Genomic DNA, 13,517 nt, shown 5'->3' on the forward strand with positions numbered 1-13,517 from the left:
AAATGTAAAGGTATGGGATGGCTAGTAGAGGATTCCATTGCTAAGTGTGGCCCCATAGGGTTTCTAGTCCTTCATGTAGGTGGTGATAATCTAGACAAAGTGATGGGATTCAGCTGATCGGTAGCTTATTCGCATGGTCCAGCTAAATGGCATTTCTTTATGGGTCACTGCAGATACAGTTCAGAATATGGTTTGAAGATGGCCACATAAAAGGCCTGTGGTGGATAAGATGTGGCGGAAGGTTAATGCCTCTGTTGGTGAATACATTCAAAAGTTTTGTGGTTTGGCTCCCTTTAATTTGTTATGATGATCCTGGGTAATTTAGGGAGGAGAGAGTGCACCTTAGTGATAGCAGTATGGCTATTTTCCTGAAAAATATATTTTCTTTTCTAGGAGTAGATTTGTAATGTGACTGGGAGACATACCCCATGGTTTACTTATGTGCAACTACAATGTTTGTGGGACTGCACACGTGCAGAACGAGACCTGTGATGTCACATGCAGTGCCCCTGATAGACAAGCTGTGGGGTGGGCACAGCAATGGACAGAATTTCCATTTTATGGAAGTGGCAAGGCCAGGGTCTACATTTTCCGATGCAAACTTCCTGGCCACAACAACGGAGCTGTGAGGTCCAACCTGAGCAAAAGTGTCTATCACTGAATAAGCCCCTTAATCACAGGTTTAATTCTGAGTAACCTTTTACTCGAGAAAACTTATAAACTTCAGACTGAGTTCTTTAGCTTTTAAATGTTATATGTGACACTGTATTTATGCTTCATTTACTTTCATTTTCAATCAATCAGTTTGTTTCATTTAGCTCTAATGGTGTTTTATGCCATTAAAAAGCATTGTGCTCATATGCATTACCATCAGAATGTATCCATTTCTTCCAACATCTGACACTTCTGTTAGGAATGTGATGCATGTTTTGGTTAAAGTACATATTTGTTAAAGGTGACCTTTTGATTTGATTGTTCAACTGTCTTCAGTGCTAATAAGCTAAAAGGATGTTGTATCTAATGAATGCTGTGTATATAAATAGTGATAGATGGCTTATTTAGAATGCTACAAACACAGCATGACCAACCCTGGTGAAAAGTATTTGGCACTGAACCAATCTTATAGTGGAAGGTTTATTGATTACATAGAGACAGGGCACATTTTAATCATTTTTACAGCATTACACTGCCTGAGGTACGAAAATCCATTAAACTAGGATTAAAAACTTTGTTTTAAACTGGCTCCTAATTTGTTTCTCAGTGTATAGTCAACACTGACGCTGCAAAATCAATGAGCTACTAAAGCATATTAAAAAGAACTTGTTTCATTTTAATTGCACATATTGTATGCTGGCCTGACCCTGCGCTTGTCAGCTGTCCTTACGCTAAATTGTTCCTCTTTCAGACAAAAAGTTTATTTTCAATTTCTTATGACATTTTTAAATGTGTTGTAGACTCTGCAATGTATTCTGTCTAGAAATGAATGGATTGAATTTTAATTAATCCAATAAAAGACACTTTTACAAGACTTACGCTGACTGAAAGGTGACAATACTCTGACTTGGAAGCAAAACAAAATGTAATTATTAAATTATCTGAGATCTCAGAAATTGGATCTAGTCACCAATTGAGGTATTTGACTTTCTGTAGTCTTAATCAAGTTTATGTGCATAATATTATATCAGAAACACAACTAAAAGCCCCAGAAGCCAATGCATTGGTCATATTGTTTGACTAACCACTCCACTGCTGAGACTTTTAACTTGTGGTTTTTTAGGGGATTCTGACTGTCCCGATACACTAATGGCATTAATGTGTTTCTCTCTCCTCAAACAACAAAGAAAATGTACACAAAATGCCCCCAAATAGTGTTTTTATTGAAATTCCAAGACATCCAGCTACAAACTCATACAGTATACAGATGTAGATAATGTGCAGATGCCACTAAGACCCTTTTCCACTCACTGGTCATCTCAAGATTGGACTTCTGTAATCTCCTCCAATCTGGCCTCCCTGACAAACATCTTTCTCCACTCCAGTCTATCCTCAATGCTGATGCCCTGCTCATTTCCTTTCCAAGCATACTAGATTCACTTCCCCTCTCTTACAAACCGTACACTGGCTCCCCTTCTGAATCCAATTCAAGCTTACGTTCAAAGCGCTCACCCATTCCATTTCCATTTCTATATCTGACCTTTTCCTGCCAACTGATTACTTCCTCCTATTCCTGCCTCCAAGATTTAGGTAGGTAGTTCAAATAAGGCTTCTTTCTGTAAACTTCACTTTACTACTTGTTTCTGATCCTCTTTATGAATTCATATGTATAACCCTGCTTGAAAATGACTATTTTTTACTAAATACATGTTGCTTCCAATATCTCTCTGTATATTAACCTTGGCTTGTCACTGATCATTCTCTGCTAAATCCCTTTTCTTTGATTACCTTTTAATGTATGAACCCCACATTTCCACATTTTCTGCTACTGTTTAACCTTGGGGCTTCTGAGACCTCCCTGTGCATAGACCTAGACCTGTTTTTGATGATCTTTAGCTAGTCTCTAATGGCACTTCCATGAATACTCAAGATTGCTTATGTCTTCACGCTGCTGGGAACAGTGAAGCTATCCAGCCACTTACATCAGCGTGCCCAAAAAAATGGCCTGACGTCTGATAATAATGCTGTGGCTTATAGGGCACTGTGACAATTATTGCAGACAAAGATCTGAACACGCACAGATACAGATGGAGCTGTGCTCATATGAGGCGGCTCCATCGTAACCGTGCACTCCCATTGTGACTAGGCGATCCATCCACCTAGTCACGCCGGGAGTGCACAGAGATGCTCCCATTCAGAGCGTCTCTGTCTGAGCGCACAGACCGAGACGCTTTCCGTTCAAGTGAATGGGGTGCATCTCCATCACGGGTGTGTGCGCCCGGCCGGACAAGGACGCGCTCAGCGATTTGTGCACCCAGGCGGGCATGCCTAGTCACAGACAGAGCCGTGACTAGCGTGGCTCCATCTGTATAAAAACATTGGTGATCTATGTAAACCATCGGGTTTGTGCACATCTCTGAATCTGGTCTTGAAATCTATAATTGAGCACTGACAATAATAAACATCAGGTAACATGAACAGAAGCTGAAATTACATAACAGGAATGTCAGTCACCAAGAATCAGCACAAAGAATTAAAAAATGGATGACACATGGAAGTAAATTGTGGCCTTATCTGACTGGTTTGCAAAAACTCAGCTTTTTAGGTCATAAACAGTATTCACAAATGCCTATCAACTTTTTTCTTATCCAAGAGCTCCAACAAATTAAACCAAGCAATGGACATCTTTGCAACTTAAATCATATTTCTTTTGTAAACTATACTGCTTCCATAAGACAAGACCAGGACCATAGAGAGCAGTGTACTTTAGGGGGTATGGCCTAATTGTGCTTGAGTGGACATAGCCACTACAAAAAAGTATAGAAAAAATATTCATTGTGGCACCACAAAGCAGCTCAGCATGTCACACAGGGCGTGCTGTGCATACCTCAGTCAGGGGTAGATTCAGAGTAGGTTACGGTCAGTGCAATCACTCCACCCCTTCCCCCCAGCACATCAGGTGAAAGTTCACTGAAATCATTAATGCTCTGTTCTATGAATTTAGAGATACTGTCCTCTAGCACAATAGCGAGAAAAAAAAACATGGAAGAACATTTTATTTTTTACAATATACTGTGCTTGATTAGACAATAAAGATATTGGGAATAGTATGAGATATAGAAAGTCCTACCTAACTGCAGTGGGACCAAGAGTTGAGGAGAGAGAAAAATTGCTCAAGTGGGACTGAAGAAGAAAACAAACAAACGGGCTGATTCTGAGTTGTATGCAAGTGGAATTATGGACAGTTTTTGCGGATTCCAACATACTGTGCATGTACTGTACCAAATAAATAAATTGGACACTATGCATGCACCAAATCAGACTTACCCACATTTACAGAGTTTGCAAGGGTGTATGGATTGATTGATCCATCTGTCTGCGAATGACACTACCTGTAGAATATGTGTTTCTGGGTGGTAACTAGATAGCGACCATGCGATTGCAAAGAACTGATACATCTTATGGGAGTGCCATGGGCATCTCAGGTGACTTCAGTGCTCATTACAATGTGCAGATAGAGATGGGTCATCTCTCAAATGGATCTTTTTACCCAAACCTAATGATGTTGGGTGTGTATAAGATAGGCTTCTGCATGCATTCACAAAGACATTCAGTGTACACAACTGGAATCTCACATTACTGTAGTACGCAGGTATCCACTACCAGACATACTGTAAAAGAGTATTTCCCAAAGTATATTAAAGAATTTAGCCAGCTCATATTTAGATGACTGTTTGGGGGTGTTTTTTTTATATAATAAGAAAAATATTGCTTATTCAATAAAATATAAATGGTAATCATATTTTCATTAATAAACCCATTGGTAATAAATACAAAGGTTTTAATTTTAGACTAAATAAAATCGAGCTAGAGAAGACTAAGGTTCTGCATTCTGGGAAAAGACTGGATAGGATATGAGAGTGCTCTGTGCCCCTTCACATTGATGAAGATACACTAGTTCTTAGAAAATGTAAATAGTCACTGAATAAAGCTTTCTGTAGTACTGTTTTAGTATTGTGACATTGATAATTTGTCTTTGTCTTTCATGGAAGACAAATGTTATGTAATTTATAATTACAAGCAATTTAGTTAAATCACTTGCTGTTTTCATTCACTGAGACAGCAAATAAATTGCCACAATTGCATCAGTAAATGATGTGGATTATCTGGGAAAATTTTACTATTTATTTGTTCTGGGTGGTGGAAGTGGATTTGTTTAAGTTAAATATGAACCTACAAGTGTTTCACCCTATAAATGGTATTTGGAAGGTTTGTTTTTGCTAGCCTTAAGTTGCTTTTATATATCAGGTCAGTCTGTTGACTTAAGTAGCTGACCAATGTAGGGCAAAGAACTGGCCAATACAGGGGTAAAGAAACAGTTCTATGCCCCCCACCCTACTAGATACAGTTTATATACAGCCATTGACAATGAGAAGACTGATATTTATGTAGGCTGAGGGGAATTTTTTTTTTTTAGTCCCGTTACATTAAGATGCCAGCACCCGCTGCATTAAATCTATGGTTCTTGGATACTGTAGGTAAACTTTGTAGTGGAACATACAGGCTCAACTGACTCAAACTCAATGGCTAAGTATTGCTGCATCTACTCCCAACACAGAGCATTACAGTGAGAGAGCATCATTAACCTCCATATATTGTAGAGAATATTATGTCGCCCATCATATAATGCAGAGATCATATCGGTGACTGCTTTATAATGCAAAGAACATTGCAGTGACCATAATATAATGCAGAACACATCACAGTGACAACCATGTAACAAAGTGAGCAATACAGTGGCCACCATATAATACAGTGAGAATTGCAGCAACCATCATATGATGTAAAGAGCATTGCAATGACTTCCAAATGATACACAGGGCACCGCAGTGACAATGCCCAGACAATGCATAGAGCATGATAGTGACCAGTATATAATAAAATATTGCAGTGACCACCATATAAAGCAGAGAATATCACAATGAATGCCATAGAATACAGAGAACATTTCAGTTACCACCATATAATGCAGAGAATATTACAGTGATCACCTAATAATACAGAGAGTTGCACAGTGATCACCATATAAACAGGGGACATCTCAGTGACCCTCCAAATAGTGCAAAGAGTATCATAATGATCACCATATAATATAGTGAACATCACAGTGACTGTCCTAGAATGTAAAAAAGCATAAAGGTGAATATTGCAGCAACCACCACATGATGTAGAGAACATTGCAGCACTCCCAAAAAATTAAATACACTACTCCACATTTTTTAAATATACCACCCCACTAGATAACATTAAATCATTTTCACTTCCACTGACACTTACTTGTCCAGAAAGGGGCTGGGATTTAGGGTGAGGGTAAAGGATGTTAGGCAGAGGTAGGAGGGAGTAAAAAATATAGGGTAGAGATGAGGAGACAGGGATACAGGTTGAGGGGGCAGGGTCTTGGGCAGGGATGGAAAGGAGTAGAAGAATAGAGACAAAAGTCATAGACAGGGTAGAGGAGAAAAAGGGATGGAGACTTGGGTAGGCTGGGAGTACTTGGCCAACTTTAGTCCAGTGCAGGCATCTGGTTCCGAGTAGGAGGAACCAGCTGCGACTAATTAATTGGTTTACCAGCCTGGTATCCCCCACTCACATACACATATACACACATACAGATGGGTCCACGGTTATCTTGACTAGTTTTCTGTGCCTAAGCACAACATGACTTATTAGCATAAACCCTTCATCTATTGTTCTCAGCTGCAATACAACACAGAGAGCAATACAGCAGGGGATTAAGTCATTACAGCAGGGGATTAAGTACGACTGGCCAGTCTCAGTTAATCCTATTAAAGGTCAAGATAAACGTGGACCCATCTGTACATACATACATACATACATACATACATACATACATACATACATACCTTCTATCACTGTGGGTATGTGCCCTGCCTGCCCTTCTTACTTTGCCCCTGTGCCAATGGCTGCAAGTAGTATCAGGTCTTTTTTCAAAAGCATATAGGTAAAACTGGTCATGCAATTTGGAGCCACTAAATAAATAGATCACAATTGTCTATCAGTGCATATTTACCTTTCACATCACTGAATACCATAATGCAGAGGTTCTATGGTGTGCCGTTGCACGCTGGGGTGCCTCAGGAAACTTGCAGTGGTGCCTCAGATTGGTGGTCCAGGATCAATTCAAATTATTTATAGTCAATTTAATAGGCAAAACCAGTGTTGGTGGCTGTCAATCACAAAATATATGGACAAACAGAAGTGAATCTTGACCCTCACCACACAACTGAACCTAAGGATGACAGATAAACACAATTTGCTTAATTTAGTATTTATTTCTAAATTTCTCAATAAGAAACTTATAGCCTAGGGGTGCCCTGAAAATAAGTCTGATACTCTAGGGAGCCGTGATTCAAAACAGTTTGGCAGCCACTGCCATAATGTTCAATTTATATAATTTTTGAGTTGCAACCAGTTTCCATATATGATTGAATTAAAATGTGTACAGGCATGTTCATTAAAGCATAATAATTTTTTTTTTAAATGTTTTTATTAAAGTCAAGCAAAAGATAGTACAAGGTATTATAGACATGCCATAATCGAGTGCGAGTGACTGTACAATAAACAGAGAACATCAACATATAAGTCAGGTTACACAATTTTTTGTGACATACAGTGATGAGAGGTGAGAAAAAACAAGCAAACTGTAATGATGTCCATCTTCACGGTCTTTAGGTATCATCAAATACACAAGCACAAATGTCTATCTTACGATATCAAAGCAAAGATTTTGACATCCATTTTCTCTTTTTCCAACCAGTATGAAAGGATAACACTATGATTTCAGAAATAATAAGGAATTATTGTGTATATAAGGAACAGTACACCATATAGGTACTACACATATCTGAACTGGATAGTAAGTGTCACATGGTATGTAATAGTTATGTATAAAACTAGAGAAATATTTATACATTGAATCATTAAAGAGAAAGGCTTCAGTGGTTTGTATATAGGAAGGGTTTAAGGAAAACCAACGAGGTTTCCCCCCAAAAAAAATTTCCGGCAGGATATCGATAAGTAAGCAAGCCAATTTATGCGTCAACCTTCTCCCTATCTAGCAGAAGGTACTAGAATCGATTTTTAACATGTGGTGAACTAGATAATCACATATTATAGAAGTTGTAAGAATATTAGGAAAGTCAATGTTAGGAAAGCAGTCTTAAGCTTAGTATGGAAGGGGAACAAAAACAACAAATAAAATATTAATACAGAACAAGCCTATAATCATGTGTGATACAGATTACAAATAATGTAATAAGCTAGGAGATAATCGTAATAAACAGATATTTTAGTAGAGTTTGTGGAGATATAAATCGTAGTGTAAATGTGTCCAGCATGGAGTCAAGTAACTGTCCTGTGTGACAATCAATCATCTAATGATAGACTAACAAAATTTGGCATCACCCCATACCTCTTCTAGGAAAGATAAAGAAGCAATTTAAGTAAAGTACGGGATTGCTTGCAGCCATTTTGGGAGCAACCAATCCATCGTGAGTAAGTAAGCTATTATTGCCCTGGGTAACCAAAAAAAATCTAAAACCAGATTGCCACTTGGGGAGCCCCAAGAAGACTCCAGCAACAGGAAGCCTGTTTTCAGGGCCAGAAATGAAAACTGTGGGAAGAAATAAATCATCCATAGACAAATTGAGCAGTATAGAGTTCCCTACTTCCCCAGGCACATCGAAGACTCCAAGGGTAGAACAGACATTATGATCACCGAGATCCATGTGTGTAGAGACATGTGTCTGAGGATGAGATTGAACAATATTTTTCGGTACAAGCAAGGCACTATTCCCGTCTAGATTCTGTTGGGAATTGGGAACGAGTGGTGTGATAGAGCTTACTCGTGATAATACTTCTTGGAGGGAATCCCAAATAACATCCAGCTTGTTATAGAGCTGAGATTGAGATGTTAAATATGTTAGTTGTGACATGGCAGAAATGGAAAATGTAGCCAAGGCATCCATAGCTAAACAGGGGTACAGATAACTGAATACGGACTACAACACCAAAATATGTACAGTAGCAATCATCAATAATGGCGTTGCATACCAGTAATATGTGCAAGAAGTCACTCCTAAGAACATATATACTGTATTACCCAGAAATGTACAGTTATGCTATTACGATATAAGAGAGTGCAGTGTCTCAAAACTTATATGCAGATATAGCAGGTGTAGCAAACAATGTAATAGTACACAGATCCCAATTTGCAATAGTGAGTATATCTCAAAAAGGACAACTGTATAATTTGTAAGATACCACTTAAAGAGGATGAGGGATGTGTCCAGAGTTTGGCATATGTGCCAATACCGCAATACAGCAGGAGGGAGACAGTTCAGCACTGCAGCAGGATAATAGGAGAACAGGTCCAGAAGTGAGAGCGGGACAGAGCCGGCTGGAAACACCAGATAATGATACCTGTCCAAAGTGCGTGGTATGCCAGGCAATCCTCAGAGGCACAAGTGTGTAATGTGGCGTTAGGCAGATCCAAGCACCGCGTCTGGATCGTCCTGTATCAACAGCGGACCAAGGTGCGTTCCATCCCCGCTGTTCTATTTAAAGCACGTGGCAGACCCCGCTTATATTGAGGACCACAGACTTGCAAGGCAGCACTGAGCAGATTTGAATACTGCACCTGGTTCCCCAAGCCTCCCGATATCAGCGGGCGAAGGTGTGTTTTGGCTCCGTGAGCAAATTATTAATGCTGGGTCACTGCCGCTCAAGTGAGACTCACGATCTTTCCAGTCACACTGCACCGACAGGGATTAGTCAGCAGGGTGAACCCTCCCAGTCAGCACAGCCCAGGCCACAGAATCAGAACACGGCTCCAGCGGTAGCGCGCCGCACAGCAGCTAGGTCCCGGTAGCCGCTCCCGTCATTGTAATTCCTCCCCACCAGTGTGCAGGAGAGCCAACCGAGTCTGTGGTAAGGTCTCATTGGTGTGTAGGCTCCATCAGATAAATGGAGAGCCTGAGATCACGCCATTCAGCATGGCGATCATAGACGCCTCATAGCAAAGGCTGAAATCCGGGGAATAAAAAGTGCTCCTCTCAGTTTAGACAGCTTGTCCAATACCCAGTACCTCCAGGAGTAATCTTATCTGAGATTGTTCCAAATATAATCAGTTTGGAGGCTGGATGGAGGTGGATTGTAGATATCGAGAGGGAGCTGTAGTAAGAAGCGGCCATGCGCGATGCTCCGCCCCCGGAAGTCCTCATTAAAGCATAATTAAAGTAGATAAAGTAGATATTGTATTACCTTAGTAACTAAACACATTTTACATTTTTACATTGTTTATATTAAAATTTGTATTTTTCTTATTCTAAATTATATTTTAGCAAGATAAATGTTTATGAACATTTTGGAGATTTCTTGGCTCACGTTCAAGATGTACAGTATGTAGGAGTATGAAGGAGACCCAGGAGCTATTCAATTGGATGCTCTATTAAACCTGACCAGAAGATTAATGCTTGCATCCCTCCAAAAGTGCGAGAAATAATCTGACTAAACTAGTGCTGTGATGCTGTTTCCTGCATTTAGTACAGTATAAATAGCATCAAAGCAGGTACTTAAGTCAGGGAGCACCTTAAGCCAGATGTTCTGGCATCTACCGACTAGCGATGTGGCAAATTGAATAGCTCCGGGATCTCCTTCTCAGCTTTATTCACATTGTGTTTAATTGAGTTGACCCATTTTATTGGGAAAGTGGACCCATCTCAGCTCTGGGCCCCAATGCAGCTGCAGTCCCTTCACCTATGGTAACTATGCCCTTGAGTGTACTGAAAAATACTTTATTGTTACCTCTCTATGTAGAATAGAGTGGGCCTGATTGAAGATGAATTCTCTGTTTCATATGCTTGCACAGCTGACATATCCTAACAGCATAGGACCTCTCCTATAGTTCAGGACCCTGGACAGTGCAGTTTTATCTCCTACCTAGGCAAACCTAACAGGCTCCACCATTTGGCTGACTCTGCCAAACTGCTTCACGTTTCTGTCTGCCTTTTTCTCAGTTTGAGGTAGGAACTTCACTTCTCATACAACATTGGCTGCACCCACTTCCCTCCACTACCCCTCTGTGAGTTAAACTCCTGGTACCTTATTAAGATCTCCCTAAAAATTATTTTGCCCTGGTGCTACAATACCTTTTCTCACTGCTGAAATTTCAAGCCACACCTCTTGGGGACACAGTTCTCTTGCAGCCTGCTGACCCAACTATCCTTCACATGCACTCCAATCTGCTGTCCTACCGCACACATTGCCTTCACTACCAGGTAGCACCTCTGCTTATACTCTGGTCCTTCCCACTACAAGGATGCATTCCCAGGTAGGCAGTGACACTTCAGGACATCTTATTCCATGAGTGAACATGGGCTCCATCCCTCTAAACAGATACAATTCCACTGATAACTCTACTTATGGTCCTTTTATCCTCCTTTTAGTCTCTCACTGAGTGCCAAGTGTCCTTGGGTGTGCAGGCCTTCTAAAAATCTCCTCAGGTTGGGTATGATATGTTGACAGTCATAATGTCAACACTCATCATGTAGATAGTGAAGAAATGTTGACATGTCAAAATGTGTGGTGAGTTACTGTACCTGCTCCTAATTGCTGCAACTACATCACTTGCATCTCCTGGGTCCCATTTGTCATATGACTGTGACTTTATGAAAGATAAAGTCCACTACTACAGAGTGAAATGTGTCAGAGGAAGGCCTTATTGCTACCAAACAGTCCAGAGGTTGTGTTGTTTCTAATCTGGAGTTTACCAGCAGCAGTAGTGCGGACTATCCCATAAATTGCAGTGATCTGATTGTAACTGCAGGCAACAGCTTCCAATATACACCATACTGTGGTTGAATAACTGTACAGCTGCAATTAGCAGCTCTCAGTTTACAGCACACAGCTTATTGACCTTAGCCGCTCAACTCTACAGAGTGACAGCATGCATTGAGGTGTGGAATATATACAGAACTCCAGTAGCTGTGTATCAATCCATGTTCTAATTATCTCCCTAATCCATGCTCTTATTATCTCCCGCATTGATTATTGCAATAGTCTCCTAACTGGTCTTCCCAAAATGAGACTCTCACCACTACAATCCATTCTGAATGCAGCTGCAAGGCTAATCTTCCTCGCTAGACGTTCATCGTCTGCAGATCCACTCTGTCAGTCCTTCCATTCGTTACCTGTATGCTACCGTATTCAATATAAAATACTTTTACTCACACACAAGGCCATTAACCAAACTGCACCAACGTACATCACTTTGCTTATCTCAAAGTATCTCCCAACCCGACCTCTTCGTTCTTCACAAGATCTGTGTCTCTCATCCACACTCATTATTCGCTCCCACTCACGATTGTAGGACTTTCTTTGGGCTGCACCCACTCTGTGGAATGCCCTACCACGCACATTAAGACTCTCCTCTAGTCTCCTAATCTTCAAGCGTTCCCTGAAAACTCACCTCCTCAGGCAAGCGTATCTAATTCCAGAACCGCCCATATAACTTCCATAAACTTTCCTATCAAATTGCATCCACTCTGCACAGTCCACACATATCTTCACATGTCTTCTCATTCTTCCCTTTCCCTTTCACCCAACCCTGGTTCATGATTGCTGTGTGACCATATCATACAGCCCACCAAGAACTTTTGCAATCTGGTGGACAAATGTGCAATAGATAGCACCTATCCTTGTGTATCCATGCCTATTTCCCTATAGATTGTAAGCTTGCGAACAGGGCCTTCCTACCTCTATGACTATTTGTTACTACCCAGTTTTGTTATATCATTGTTATTTACAATTGTAAAGCACAACGGAATTTGCTGCACTATATAAGAAACTGTTAATAAATAAATAATAACTAATCGGCTGAGACCAGCTACCGCTGTAGTGGACCTTATACAGGCAAAAATAACTAAATTTTAAAGGTTAACAAAAAAGGCATGGTAAATGCTATTCAAGATTTTAGTATGTAATCTAAACGTGCATGGAATACACACTTTATTTTCAATTGGTGTGTGTGCTGAGCCACTCCTCTCTTTCCATCAGTGATGCAGCTGCAAAATGGAGGGTGGGCGTGCCCATCAAAATGCCACTCAAATGACGCTGACCAAGTGATATATCGAATGATACATTGCATGTGCATAAAACATGGGACAATGGCCCTCATTCCCAGTTGAAAGCTAACTGTCGTTGGTCACTGCATAGCGATCAGTTAACAAAATGGCAAAACTGTGCATGCCTATGCACCGCAATGTGCACACGCGCCGTACGGGTACAAAGAGCATCGTGGTTTTGCACAGGTTCTAGCGCCGCTTTCAGTCGCACAGCCGATCGCAGGGAGATTGACAGGAAGTGGGAGTTTCTTGGTGTCAACTGACCGTTTTCTGGGAGAGTTTGGAAAAATGCAGGCGTCGCCGGGCGTTTGCTGAGCGGGTATCTGATGTCATTACCATGTCATTCGTTGCAGCATTCATTGCACAGAATAAGTAACTACAGGGCTGGTCTTGTTCTGTACAAAATGTGTTTGCAGCCGCTCTGCTGCACAGTGAAAATACACTCCCCCGTGGGCGGCGACTATGTGTTTGCATGGCTGCTAAAAGTACCTAGCGAGCGATCAACTCAGAATGAGGGCCAAAGTGCATACAATTACCATGGATAATATGGGCTGCATGTATGATCAGAGCAAGCAACATTCGACCCACAGAACTGTGCAGTGAATCGTAATCATACCCAAATAATGCACAATGTGCACAAAATGCATCAATCGAGGCGTC

At 40.7% G+C, this 13,517-nt stretch overlaps 1 long non-coding RNA gene across 1 annotated transcript in view; it reads right to left on the bottom strand.

Annotated features, from left to right (window-relative positions):
* Positions 1–6,958, bottom strand: part of LOC134960839 (uncharacterized) — a 118,364-nt gene extending 111,406 nt beyond the window's left edge. Inside the window, exon 1 of the long non-coding RNA XR_010187826.1 lies at positions 6,746–6,958. This is a non-coding gene — a long non-coding RNA (uncharacterized LOC134960839). The remainder of the gene's footprint in view (positions 1–6,745) is intronic.
* Between the last annotated feature and the right edge of the window lie 6,559 nt (positions 6,959–13,517).

The sequence above is a fragment of the Pseudophryne corroboree genome, chromosome 1 (genome assembly GCF_028390025.1).
Source record: "Pseudophryne corroboree isolate aPseCor3 chromosome 1, aPseCor3.hap2, whole genome shotgun sequence".
Taxonomy (NCBI): Eukaryota; Metazoa; Chordata; class Amphibia; order Anura; family Myobatrachidae; genus Pseudophryne; species Pseudophryne corroboree.